The following is a 12,890-nucleotide window of genomic DNA, read 5'->3' on the forward strand; positions in this document are numbered from 1 at the left end:
CCCTCCGCCTGCAGTTCACACTACACGCCCACAAGCGGCTTCTACGCGTCGCCTTCTGCAGCTGCAAACTACGTGCCCAGAAGCGACTTCTGCGCGCCTCCGCAGCCCCTACGCCCGGCTCAACATTGTGCACCCCAGCCTGGGCCCCCTGTTCACAATCCGTGGCGTACCCAGGACAATCGGCCGATCTGCTACGCGTGTGGCTTTGCTGGCCACGTGGCACGATTTTGCCGCCGGCGGGGTTGGTACCCTCCCAATACTGCGAGACCACAAGGGAATTATACACCTGACTCTCAGCCCCGCTATGTTCCACCTGTTCCGCACTTCGCTTCCTCGTCTCCTGCTCCTCGAAGTTTCACCACTCGTCGGTCTCCCTCTCCCCGTCGACGTTCCCTGTCCCCCCTTGTCCGTCGCCCCCCCGCTGTGGAGGAAAACTAAAAGGCGCAGTTCCGGAGGCAAGAACTGCGATCTCATCGAACTGCTCAAGCCCTCGCTTATCCCCTGAGAACGTCATTGAAGTTTATGCGGAAGGTATCGCTGTTCACGCGCTTGTCGACACCGGTGCCGCGGTGTCAGTGATTGCCGACCAGCTTCGCCGTACGCTCCGAAAGGTCGCGACGCCGTTTTCCGCTATTTCGCTACGTACAGCAAGCGCTGAGCCAATTGAGCCTGTAGGAACTTGCACCGTCCGTGTCGCCATACAAGACAGTTTATATCACATTGAGTTTGTTGTTCTTCCCCGCTGCTCTCATGCCATCATTCTAGGATGGGACTTCCTCTCTTCTAATCGCGCAGTTATTGATTGTGCCCGTGCAGAACTTGCGCTGACTCCATTTTGCGGAAGTCTTTCTGAAGATTTGCCTCTTTCTTCTGCTAGAGTGTTCGTGACCGCCGACACCGATATCCCTGCTTTCTCTTCCGCCCTTGTTCCAGTTTCCTATGCTGCTTTCTACGATTCCACAGTTCTCTTCACGCCATCGAAACTTGCTGCACGCCGTCATCCCTTCTTGCTTCCCTTCGCCATCCTTCCCATTCGCCAGAGCTCCAGCGCACTTTACGTTACGAATCCGTTTTCGTGTCCATCAAGCCTACGCCATGGCGAGTGCCTCGGGTCTGCTGACGAATTCGAGCCGAACTTTCTATACGATGTGCCTGATGACTCGACTCCGCTTCAGGTTGACGCCATGGCTCTTCCTGTCTCTACGTCTGAGCCAGCATGTGACAGAACGTTTGCTCGGTGTATTGATCCGCAGCTCACTCCGAGTCAGCGCGCGCAGATCGTCGACCTCCTTACCCGATTTCGCACTTCTTTTGACCACCAACAACAATGTTTAGGGCGTACAGCTACAGTCGTTCATCACATCGACACCGGTAGCCATGTCCCACTACGACAGCGTCCATCCCGTGTGTCCGCGACGGAGCGCCGTGTCATCGACGAGCACGTAGGCGACATGCTTCAACGCGGCGTGATACAGCCTTCCCACAGTCCTTGGGCCTCTCCAGTAGTGCTGGTGAAAAAGAAAGATGGGACAATTCGTTTTTGTGTGGACTATCGACGCCTGAACAAAATAACCCGGAAAGATGTCTATCCTCTCCCCCGTATCGACGACGCACTAGACTGCCTCCAAGGCGCTGAATTCTTTTCGTCCTTAGACTTACGATCTGGTTACTGGCAAGTCCCGGTGGCTGAGTCAGATCGCCCGAAAACGGCATTCGTTACGCCTGACGGCTTATATGAATTTACCGTGATGCCCTTTGGCCTGTGCAATGCGCCTGCCACATTTGAAAGAATGATGGATAACATCCTCCGCGGCCTCAAATGGCAGACATGCCTTTGTTACCTCGATGACATTGTCATCTTTTCCCCGGACTTTTCTTCTCACCTGCTCCGACTCGAACGCGTTCTCACTTGCCTCGCCGATGCTGGACTCCAGCTCAACATCAAGAAGTGCCGCTTCGCCGCCCGACAGCTAGTCATCCTTGGCCACGTTGTTTCGAAAGATGGTGTGCTTCCAGATCCTACCAAACTCCAAGCAGTCGCCGAATTCGCACGACCAAAGACCACCAAAGAACTCCGCAGCTTCATCGGATTGTGCTCATACTTTCGCCGTTTCATCCGCAACTTCGCCACCATAATAGCGCCTTTGACGCAGCTTCTCGCGGGTAACCACGACCTCTCGGCCTGGTCGCCACTTTGCGATGCCGCATTCACGACGTTGCGTCGTCTTCTAACCTCACCCCCGATTCTCCGTCATTTCGACCCCAGCGCACCGACAGAAATTCACACGGATGCTAGTGGTGTCGGCATTGGCGCTGTTCTTGCGCAACGAAAGACTGGCTTCGATGAATACGTCGTTGCTTACGCCAGCCGCGCTCTGACGAAAGCGGAAGCCCAACTATTCCGTTACAGAAAAAGAATGCTTGGCTATCATTTGGGCCATAACTAAATTCCGCCCTTACCTCTACGGCCGCCCATTCGACGTAATAACTGACCATCATGCCCTCTGCTGGCTGTCTTCCTTAAAAGACCCTTCAGGTCGACTCGCTCGATGGGCGCTCCGCCTCCAAGAGTACGACATTCGAGTGCTGTACCGCTCTGGCCGTAAACATACGGACGCGGATGCCCTGTCCCGCTCCCCTGTGCCAGGCCAGCCCAATTATTCGAAGGTACCGATATGCGAGTCCTCCCTCACCGCCACGGACATGCTTTCGGAGCAGCAGAAGGATCGATGGATTGTCTCTATGCTGGCTTTTCTGTCCAACCCATCAGCGCCTTCTTCTGACCGTACACTGCGTCGCCAAGCACACCACTTCGCTGTTCGTGACGGACTCCTTTACCGCCGTAACTACGTCTCGGACGGCCGCAAATGGTTACTCGTGGTCCCACGGCATCTACGTTCGGACATATGTGCAGCGTTTCACGATGACCCGCAATGCGCGCATGCAGGAGTACTAAAAACGTACGCGCGCCTGCGACTCCGTTATTACTGGCGCGGAATGTACCGATTCGTCCGCCGATATGTGCGCTCCTGCCTCGCTTGTCAACGCCGCAAGAATACCCCTTGTTCCTCAGCTGCCCCATTGCAACCCTTGCCTTGCCCAGGACGCGCCTTTGACCGCGTCGGAGTTGATCTTTACGGGCCCCTGCCGAGTACTTCAGACGGCAATCGCTGGGTGATTGTGGCAATAGACCATCTAACGCGTTACGCGGAAACTTCGCCTCTGCCCAGCGCATCTGCGCGTGATGTTGCATGGTTCCTTCTGCGTAACATCATACTTCGCCATGGAGCCCCCAGAGAATTGCTCAGCGACAGAGGCCGTGTGTTTCTCTCTGAGGTTATAGAAGCCCTACTCAAGGATTGCCACGTAATTCACCGCACCACTACTGCATACCACCCGCAGACTAATGGGATGACTGAGCGCTTTAACTGTGCTCTTGGCGACATGTTATCCATGTACGTCGCATCTGACCAGACCAATTGGGACCGCGTTCTACCCTTCGTGACGTATGCTTACAACACCGCCACACAGACCACTACGGGATTTTCCCCGTTCTTTCTTCTTTACGGACGCGAGCCTTCCTGCACAATGGATACCATCCTCCCGTATCGCCCTGACACAACGGAGTCTACTGCCCTGTCCGAAGCTGCTGCACACGCGGAAGAGTGCCGACAGCTCGCCCGCTCATTTACTACGGAAGACCAGCAGCGACAGAAGCACCGTTGGGATACTTCCGCCTCTCCTGCACCCTATGCTCCTGACTCACTAGTCTGGCTTTGGCAAAGTTCCCGCCACCAGCCCTGGACTTTCAGCGAAACTCGTTTCCAAGTACCAGGGTCCCTACCGTGCGGTCAGTCAAACGTCTCCTGTGAACTACATGATAGAACCCCTTGAGCCACCTTCGGATAAGCGCCGCCGAGGGCGCGAAATCGTGCACGTTCAGCGGCTAAAGCCTTATTTCGACCCCCCTGTGCTCTCCTGCCCGTAGGTCGCCGGGACGGCTCCTTTTCTCCGGGGAGATAATTGTACTGAAGAACGAGCAGTATGCACTGCTTCAAGAAAGACGACGACGACGAGTTGGTCGAAGCCGTGTGCCTGTGTTGCCTGCGCTGTGTAACCTCTCGTCTCGTTGCAGTGCTCTACGCCCTAATTAATTAAACTAGAGTGCCTCTCTACAGTACAAAGATATTTCTTTTGTAGAACTTGTATTTGACATGAAGATTTTTGAGTTGCTTTAGTTGCACTAACAGCTTCAACGCAAAGGAGCAAAAGCAAGTGAACCTTAATTAGATAATACAAGTTTACCTCATTGATTGTCCAAGTACAGTCAGTATGCCATGTTTGATTGATGCACGGCCGAATAATGCATTTGCGACGGGGTTTATTGTCCTCGATAACGTTGTAAGAACGCTAGGTACAGGTAGGCACTGCAAGGGCTGTTTGTAGCACGGGGTTCTCTCGCGATCACGGCACGGTCCTTCGTCTTCCTCTTCAGTCGGCACATACCCAGGGGCGCCTCTGCTTCATTACAATGCCCCGGGAGCGAAGCATAGCCACCCTGGCGACTCAGGGCGCAGAGAAGATGAGTGGGTCGTAATACGGTTTCAGGCAGTTGACATGTACTGTCTCTCGCCCACGACGGCGCAGGTCTGGTGACACTGTGAGCGGCTCAACGATGTAGTTGGCCGGTGAAGTGGCATTGATGATACGGTACGGACCGTGATAACGCGCCAGGAGTTTGGAAGAGAGGCCAGGAATGTGGGCTGGTATCCAAAGCCAAACAAGCGAACCGGGAGCAAAGCTGGGTGGTGGTTGATGAGTATGGTCATGTCGTGTCTTTTGACGTTCTTGAGTCTCGCTAGTGAGGGAACGTGCCAGCTGACGGCAATCTTCAGCATACTTGGCGACTTCGGAAAGTGGAGTGTACTCTGCGGCATCAGGTTGGTACGGCAGTATGGTGTCCAAAGGGCAGGAAGGTTCTTGGCCATACACAAGGAAAAACGGGGAAAAGCCGGTAGTCGCTTTCGTCGCGGTGTTGTATGCGAACGTGACAAAGGGAAGTACGGTGTCCCAGTTGGAGTGGTCGGATGTACTATACATCCACAACATGTCGCCAAGTGTGCGATTGAACCGTTCGGTCAGGCCGTTGGTTTGGGGATGGTATGCGGTCGATTTTCGGTGAATGATCCTGCACTCCGTGAGGAGGGCTTCGACACCCTCCGACAAGAAGACACGGCCCCTATTACTCAGTAGTTCTCGGGGAGCACCGTGGCGAAGAACAAAATTGCGAAGGATGAAAAACGCAACTTCAAGGGTGGTCGCTGCCGGCAGAGCTGCAGTCTCAGCGTAGCGAGTAAGATGATCGACGCCGGCAATAATCCACCGATTTCCACACCCGCTGCATGGAAGCGGGCCGTAGAGGTCGATGCCGACGCGGTCGAACGGACGAGCCGGGCATGGTAGCGGCTGCAACGGTCCTGTGAAACAGTGTGTAGGTGTCTTGCCCTGTTGGCAAGTAGTACAAGCCTGAATGTACTTTTGCACAAAGTTGTACATGCCTCGCCAATAATAGCGCTGACGCAACCTTGTGTAAGTTTTGAGGACGCCGGCATGAGCGCTTAGGGGATCAGCGTGAAAAAATGCGCAGATGCTAGAGCGCATATGACGAGGTATAGCAAGGAGCCATTTCCGACCGTCCGGCATATAGTTGCGGCGATATAGAATGTTGTCTCGCACGGAAAAGTGGGTTGCTTGGCGACGCAGTGCTCGTGTCGAAGGGACATCAGACGGAGCGGCAAAGGTAGTCAAGTAACATTGCAAGTGTTGGGTCCTTGCGCTGCTCTGTGTGCATGTCGGTGATGGCCAATGGTGACAGGGTGACGCGGAGTCTGACAAAGACGCCAAGTCAGGCGTCAGTGGGGAGCGGGAGAGCGCATCAGCGTCGGAGTGCTTGCGACCGGAGCGGTACATGACGCGGATGTCGTACTCTTGCAAGCGAAGCGCCCAACGTCCTAAGCGTCCCGACGGGTCTTTCAAGGAAGAAAGCCAACAAAGGGTATGGTGGTCTGTAACTACGGCGAAAGAACGGCCGTAAAGGTATGGACGAAACTTGCTTAGTGCCCAGATGATCGCGAGGCACTCCTTTTCTGTCACTGAGTAATTCAATTCTGCTTTCTTTAGAGTAGCGGCTAGCATAAGCGACGACGTATTCATCATAGCCAGCTTTCCGTTGCGCTAAGACCGCACCAAGGCCAACTCCGCTGGCGTCAGTGTGAACTTCCGTAGGAGCAGCAGGGTCGTAATGGCGAAGAATCGGTGGTGAGGTCAACAAGTGGCGCAACTGCTGAAATGCCGCATCACATTCAGGTGACCACGCTGCTATGCCGTTACTGTCGGAAAGTAAACTTGTCAAGGGCGCCATGATGGATGCGAAGTTGCGTACGAAGCGACGAAAATACGAACATAAGCCAATAAAGCTTCTGAGGGTTTTGATAGACGTGGGCGTAGGGAAGTCTGCAACAGCGCGGAGCTTGTCTGGGTCCGGGAGGACGCCGTCCTTTGAGACTACGTGACCCAAGATGGTTAACTTGCTTGCAGCAAAACGGCACTTTTTGAGGTTGAGCTGTAGGCCGGCAGAGGCGAGACAGGTCAGAATGTCATGCAGGCGAGCGAGGTGTGTCGGAAAATCGGTTGAGAAGACGACGATGTCGTCGAGGTAACATAGACATGTCTTCCATTTGTGGCCGCGAAGGATGGTATCGATCATACGCTCAAAAGTAGCAGGCGCGTTGCACAACCCGAAGGGCATGGCGTTAAACTCGTAGAGGCCATCGGGTGTAACGAATGCGGTTTTCGGACGGTCAGGTTCGGCCATTGGAACTTGCCAGTACCCGGAGCGCAGATCCACGGAAGTGAAATATTCTGCGCCTTGCAAGCAGTCGAGAGCGTCATCGATTCGAGGCAGTGGATAAACGTCTTTTCTTGTTATCATGTGTAGGCGTCTGTAGTCCACACAAAAACGAATGGAGCCATCTTTTTTTCTTACCATCACGACAGGTGAAGACCAAGGACTTTGAGAAGGACGGATGACTTCCCGTTTAGCATGTCGTCCACTTGCTCTGTGATGACTCGTCGCTCTTTGGCCGATACACGATACGGGCGCTGTCGCAAGGGGGAGTGGGAACCGGTGTCGATGGTGTGAGAAACACCGGTGGCACGGCCCAATGACGTCTGATGGCAGTCGAAAGAAGAAAAAAACTTGTGAAGGAGAGCGAGAAGTTGGCGGCGATCAGATGGGGAAAGAGCAGGGTCGATGTCGTTGTCAAAACACACTGAAGACGATGAGTCTGAGACAGAAGTGATGGCGTCAACGTAACAACGGTGGGAGTCGGTAGGAACATCGAGATCGTCAACGTAGTCGACCGCCTGCACGTATCTTAGGGTCTCTCCACGCAGTAGGCTGATCGGGTACTGGTAGTAGTTGGTGACCAGCATAACAGTTGACCCAGATGTTATAGTGAGCACGGCAAACGGAAGAACGATGCCCTTGCGCTGAGCAAACACATCGGACGGCGTGAACACTACAGTGGCGTCAGAGTCGGCAGCAGACGACAGGACAACAGCCAGCGACGACTCAGGGGGTATGGTTGTGTCGGCATCAACAATGAGTTTATCGGCAACGCGAGGAGAGCCGGTCAGCAGTGATTCACATAGTGGTAAAAGCGAAACTTCTGCGCGCGAACAGTCAATGACAGCATGATGACGTGACAGAAAATCCCAACCAAGGATGAGGTCGTGAGAGCACGATGGTAGCACGAAACACTCAATTATGTACAGAACGTCGTTGATGACAACACGGGCCGTGCATACAGCTGATGGGTGAATTCGCTGCGCGCTTGCAGTGGCGAGTACAAGGCCAGAGGCAGCTGTAGTCACTTTTCGTAGTTTGCGACGAAGGTTCTCGTGAATGACGGAAACGGCGGCTCCGGTATCAACTAGCGCAACTGCGGGTACTCCCTCGACAAAAACGGTAATAACATTTTGCGGCGAAGATGGAGGTCTTGAGAACGTCGACGTATTAGCATTTCTTGCCTCAGGAACTGCACCAGTCAGTTTCCCGCTTCAGTGGAAGCTCGACGACGCAGCGGCGAAATCGAACGCCGACGAGGGGAAGGGGAACGACGAGTTTCTGATCGGCGATCAGTTTCAAGACGTCTCGGTGAAAATGGAGACGCGGCGGCGTATTGTGGTGCGTAGGTGGGCGTTTCAAAGGTGGTAGGCGTTGTTGGGGCGCGGCGGCGGCAGAAGCGCGCCACATGGCCAGCAATGCCGCAGGCGAAGCAGATAGGCCGGTTGTCTTCAGTGCGCCACGTCGAGGTTGGACGAAAAAACTGCGGTGACGGTCGGGCAACTGGAAATGAAGCCGGATGCATGGGCGATAAAAAGGAAGCTGGCGGCGGAGGAGGCCGTGCAACCACGGCTGCGTAACTGAGCGGCAACGACGTAGGGTGGGTGGGAAAGTTGGCATATGGCTGCGGAACACACATTGGATTGGGTGGGGATGTTGGAGGAGCTGCAGGAAGCGCTTCCGATATCTGATTCCGGACGGCTTGCTGTACGTCGGAGTCAAAGCTGCCGAAGGTGAGTCGCTGTGAGGCAGCAGCGATAGCTGCCTGGCCACCTCTTCACGAATAAAATCTTTTATATGTTGCGATAGGGTCGAGTTGGGCAGAAGGTCGGCAGAGAGAGAGAGATAGAAAATGACTTTATTGACATTAATCTGGCATGTAGGGGTGGATCAGGCCACGTAGGGCTCCATCAACCCCCTATCTCACTAGACCTCAGCGCGGACCGGTCCGGCGCTAGCTACTAGGAGTTGCCTCCGTTCGCTTTTGCCGGGCCAGGGCCGCGTCGAGCCGCTGGATGGCTTGGAGTTGCGCCTGATGGTCAGGCGAACTGATGTAGTGTTCCATGTCCGGTGGCAGAGAGTCCCGCACGGTTCCCCCCGCACACGCGTCACACCCCGACAGCACGTGGGCTAAGGTTGCCAGTTCTCGCGCACACACACAGCACGTAGCACTTTCAAACAGTCCGGGACACACGTGCCGGGCTAGGACCGGCGTGAGTACTGTTCCAGTCTGTAGCTGTCGTAAGAGGACCCCCTCACGTCGCCCTAGTCTTGGGTGAGGCCCAGGCAACGCTCGGCGGCCCTCTCGGTACCAAGCGAGGATCCCTCCGTAGTCCAGTAGCGGGTCCGGGTCCAGGAAGTCAGCCTCGTCCGCTTCCGAGGGGCGGGGGGGGGGGGGGGGGGGCGCCGCACGGTACGCGAGCTCACGCGCGACGACGTCCGCCTCGTCGTTGCGGTTGGCCGCTCCTCCTGGGATGACTCCGACGTGAGCCGGGAACCATCGTAGATGGGTTGTGGTTGACTTGGTCCTCGGCAACAGGCTCGCCGCCGGCGTCCCGACGCTCTCGCGGCCAAAGTTGGCGATGGCCGTGCGGGAGTCGCTAAGGATCGTGGTCGCCTCCGGTATGCCGCTCAGCGCCAGGGCGATGGCGGCTTCCTCCGCTTGCTCCGCAGACGTCGCTCGGACGCTGCAGGCGTTGAGTACTTTCCCGTCCGTGGCCCGGACAACCGCTGCCACGTACGTTTTCGGCTTGCGTTGGTGTTTGGCTGCGTCCACGTACACCGCCTTTGCGTCGTCGGCGTATGTTTCTGCCAGCGCTCTCGCCCTGGCCACCCTTCGCTCCTTGTTGAGGTCCGGGTGGCGTTGCGCGGGAGCGGCAGGACCACCAGGCGCCTTGCTACTTGCTTGCTCACCTCCTCCCGCTTCGGGGCTTCCTCCCAATAGGATTCGGCCCTTGGCGGGTGCAGGCCGACCCTCTGTAGGATCGCTCTTCCGGCTTTGGTTGTTGCGAGGCGAGTCAGCTGCGTCGTGCGCTGGGCCTCGCTCACCTCCTCCAGGGTATTATGGACTCCTAGTCGAGCCAGGGCATCGTTGTCGGCAGAAACCGCAATGCTCGAGACGGAATCGGTGAGCTGAATGTTTTGGCGAGCGATGGAACGTTGGCGGCGCAGCTCGTCAAAGCTCTGACATAGGTTAGTAAGGACTGATACGCTCGTTGGGCTTTTTGCCAGCAGCATCTGGAATGCGCCGTCTTCGATGCCCTTGAGGATATGCTTAATCTTGTCATCCTCTGACATGGTGGGATTTACCCGCTTGCACAAATCGAGAACATCCTCGATGTAGCTGGTGAATGTCTCTCCAGGCTGCTGTGCGCGCTGGCGCAGACGGTGTTCAGCGCGTAGCTTACGCACAGCGGGGCGATCAAACACTTCGGCAAAAAGGGTCTTAAATGCTGACCAGCTTGAAAAGTCTGATTCGTGGTTGAAGAACCACAGTTTGGCTACGTCGGCGAGGTAGAAGGACACATAGGACAGCTTAGCCTGGTCGTCCCATTTGTTATGGGCACTTACACGTTCGTACGATGAGAGCCAGGCTTCCACGTCGTGTTCGGCGGTCCCACTGAAAATGGGTGGATCGCGATGAAGAGGGACGCCGGCGCAGACGACAGTGGCAGCCGGTGCTGCAGGCAACGAAGTGGCTGGATCAGGCATAGTGCAGGGCGATCGTGTTGGTGTTGGCAGGGTTCGAGTGCGGAGCTCCAGGACGAGGCGAAGGATCTCAGCAACCTCCACCAAATGCAACGATGTTTATTGTCGTCGATAACGTTGTAAGAACGCTAGGTACTGGTAGGCACTGCAAGGACTGTTTGTAGCACGGGGTTCTCTCGCGATCACGGCACGGTCCTTCGTCTTTCTCCTCAGTCGGCACATACCCAGGGACGCCTCTGCTTCATTACAATATATATATATAAAACCAGGAAGACAAGTTGCCGTTCTCTATTTTGAATTTCAGTTCTCTCCTGTCGTCGTAATGGGGAGGTCGTGTATAGTCCGGACTCCCCAGGAGCATCGCGCCTATCAAGAGCGACTGGGAGAACAGATGCGCGAGTGCAATCGTCGCCGGCGAGCCGCCTGCACCAGTTGTCCGCCGATCAAGACTTTTCGCCACGATGACCACCGGTAAAGGCAATCAACGTGTTTGCACATTTGTTCAAAATTCTGTGTCATGTCTTCGTCGCGTGCTAAACGGCTTCGCGGGTCATCCACCTTCACAGAGGGGAATGGCACACCATTTGGCGAGCCGTTGGTCGGAAGATTGGTGAGTTAACTTGGCGGAGTGAAAAAAGTTAGGTGAGTGAAATAACTTTATTGAGGTGCCATTATTTTACGTCTTCTGGCACGTGCCAGAAGACGTGCCAGGAGAACTGGCGCGTGCCACTGGGCGGAATTATGCTTCCTCTCTTACCCATACAACAAACAGAAAAGCATACGTTTCAGTAAAGCACAGGCTCAAATCAAGCATCCGAACCATTCAGGAATCATTGCAAATGTAGCGGTGGTTTTGGAACAGCTTCGCTGGACATGCAGGTTGATAAGGACCGATAAGAGTGGATAAGGGTCGGATTATGTTCGATAAGGTTGATAACGACCGATGAGGGTTGCTAAGGGTTCATGCTGGTCGGATCAATTTTCATAAAATTGATAATGACGCCGGGCGGCGTGGAGAAAAGCAAGTGGCACAATGCTTACGCATACTTAAGCAACTCCCAGAGGAGTTTCTGCGTGATTTTTCTTTTTACCATCCTAGTCATTTTTAATACAAAAGAACAGTAAACGTTTTTCCTCTAACTAGATGAGCCGGCGGCACAGGATAGAACTCTCAACTTGCGTTCGTCTCTGCGATAAGTGGTTAGGTAAAACACTACGCGCCGTTAATGAAACTAATTAAATGCTGGGGCTTTACGTGCCAAAATCACGATCTGAATATGAGGCACGCCGTAGTGAGAATCAGGATAAAGTTTGACCAACTGGCGTTCCTATTCGAAGTTCGCGAGCGTTTTTTTCATTTCGCCCCATCAAAAGGCAGCCGCCACGGCAGGGATCAAACACGTGACCTCGAGCTCAGCCGTGCATTGCCATAGTCTGGTAGCGTGGCAGGTAAAAAACAGCATGCTTACTTTCTGCCACATTGTCGCGCATATTATCTCACCAGCAGCTGATGCTACAAAAGAATTCTCGAATTTAATTTATAGGTTTGTGGGCACGATGCTCTTCTGTCAGAAAAGTCACATAAAGAGCTTTCTCAATTTTGCCGCATTCACAGATTAACTTGCAAATGCCTCGCCTACCTGTACCACATGCTAGTGTTCCAGGCATGGCCTCGTTTCCCGAGCATTGTCACTGCATACTTACCTGGTGCTGGGTCAGCGGTGATCATTGAGGCCGCGGCCCCGCGCTGAGGCCTTACCATTGCACTGCAGTTGGCTGAAGCACGCCACTTCCCCAAGTCGGGGTAGCTGGAGCATGCAATTTTTGGTAGTGGGGCTAGGCGTTCGCGCCAGCCCCAATTACGGAAATCGAAAGAAAGATATCGTGTGGCATTAATTAAAGAAATGACGTTTTTTTCTTTGCAATGTGCGAAGTGTATCGCTTTACACACATTTTCCATATTCGCGATTTCTTTAAAATGCCGTACGCTGAAAAAAGAAGTTTCTTCGAAATTAAACGTTTATTCTTCCTTCTCCTCCGAAAGAAAGTAGTGAGCGAATACGCCCCTTTCAAAATGTGCTCCGTGCTTACCGTTAATTAAAAAAAAAGTTCCAGCATGAAAACCATGCCGCTTCAGCGATGTATCAGAAATATATCAGCTATATATCAGAAATTGCCTCGCAACCGTTGCACCGCTGCTTTTTAGCCAAGGCAATCAAAATACGCTGTGCACGCGTTTTTTTTCCACGTTTAATTGTGCTTTCGAGTGCGTCGA

General features: G+C 54.2%; 1 protein-coding gene and 1 non-coding gene across 2 annotated transcripts in view; both read left to right on the top strand.

Annotated features, from left to right (window-relative positions):
• Positions 1 to 12,890, top strand: part of LOC119432532 (sericin 1-like) — an 860,508-nt gene that overhangs the window by 683,544 nt on the left and 164,074 nt on the right. The gene's annotated exons all lie outside the window — the stretch shown is intronic.
• On the top strand, positions 12,312 to 12,474 carry LOC119434173 (U1 spliceosomal RNA). Its single transcript, XR_005188568.1, has one exon. It is a non-coding gene; the product is annotated as a U1 spliceosomal RNA (small nuclear RNA).

This window comes from Dermacentor silvarum, chromosome 11 (assembly GCF_013339745.2).
Source record: "Dermacentor silvarum isolate Dsil-2018 chromosome 11, BIME_Dsil_1.4, whole genome shotgun sequence".
NCBI lineage: Eukaryota > Metazoa > Arthropoda > Arachnida > Ixodida > Ixodidae > Dermacentor > Dermacentor silvarum.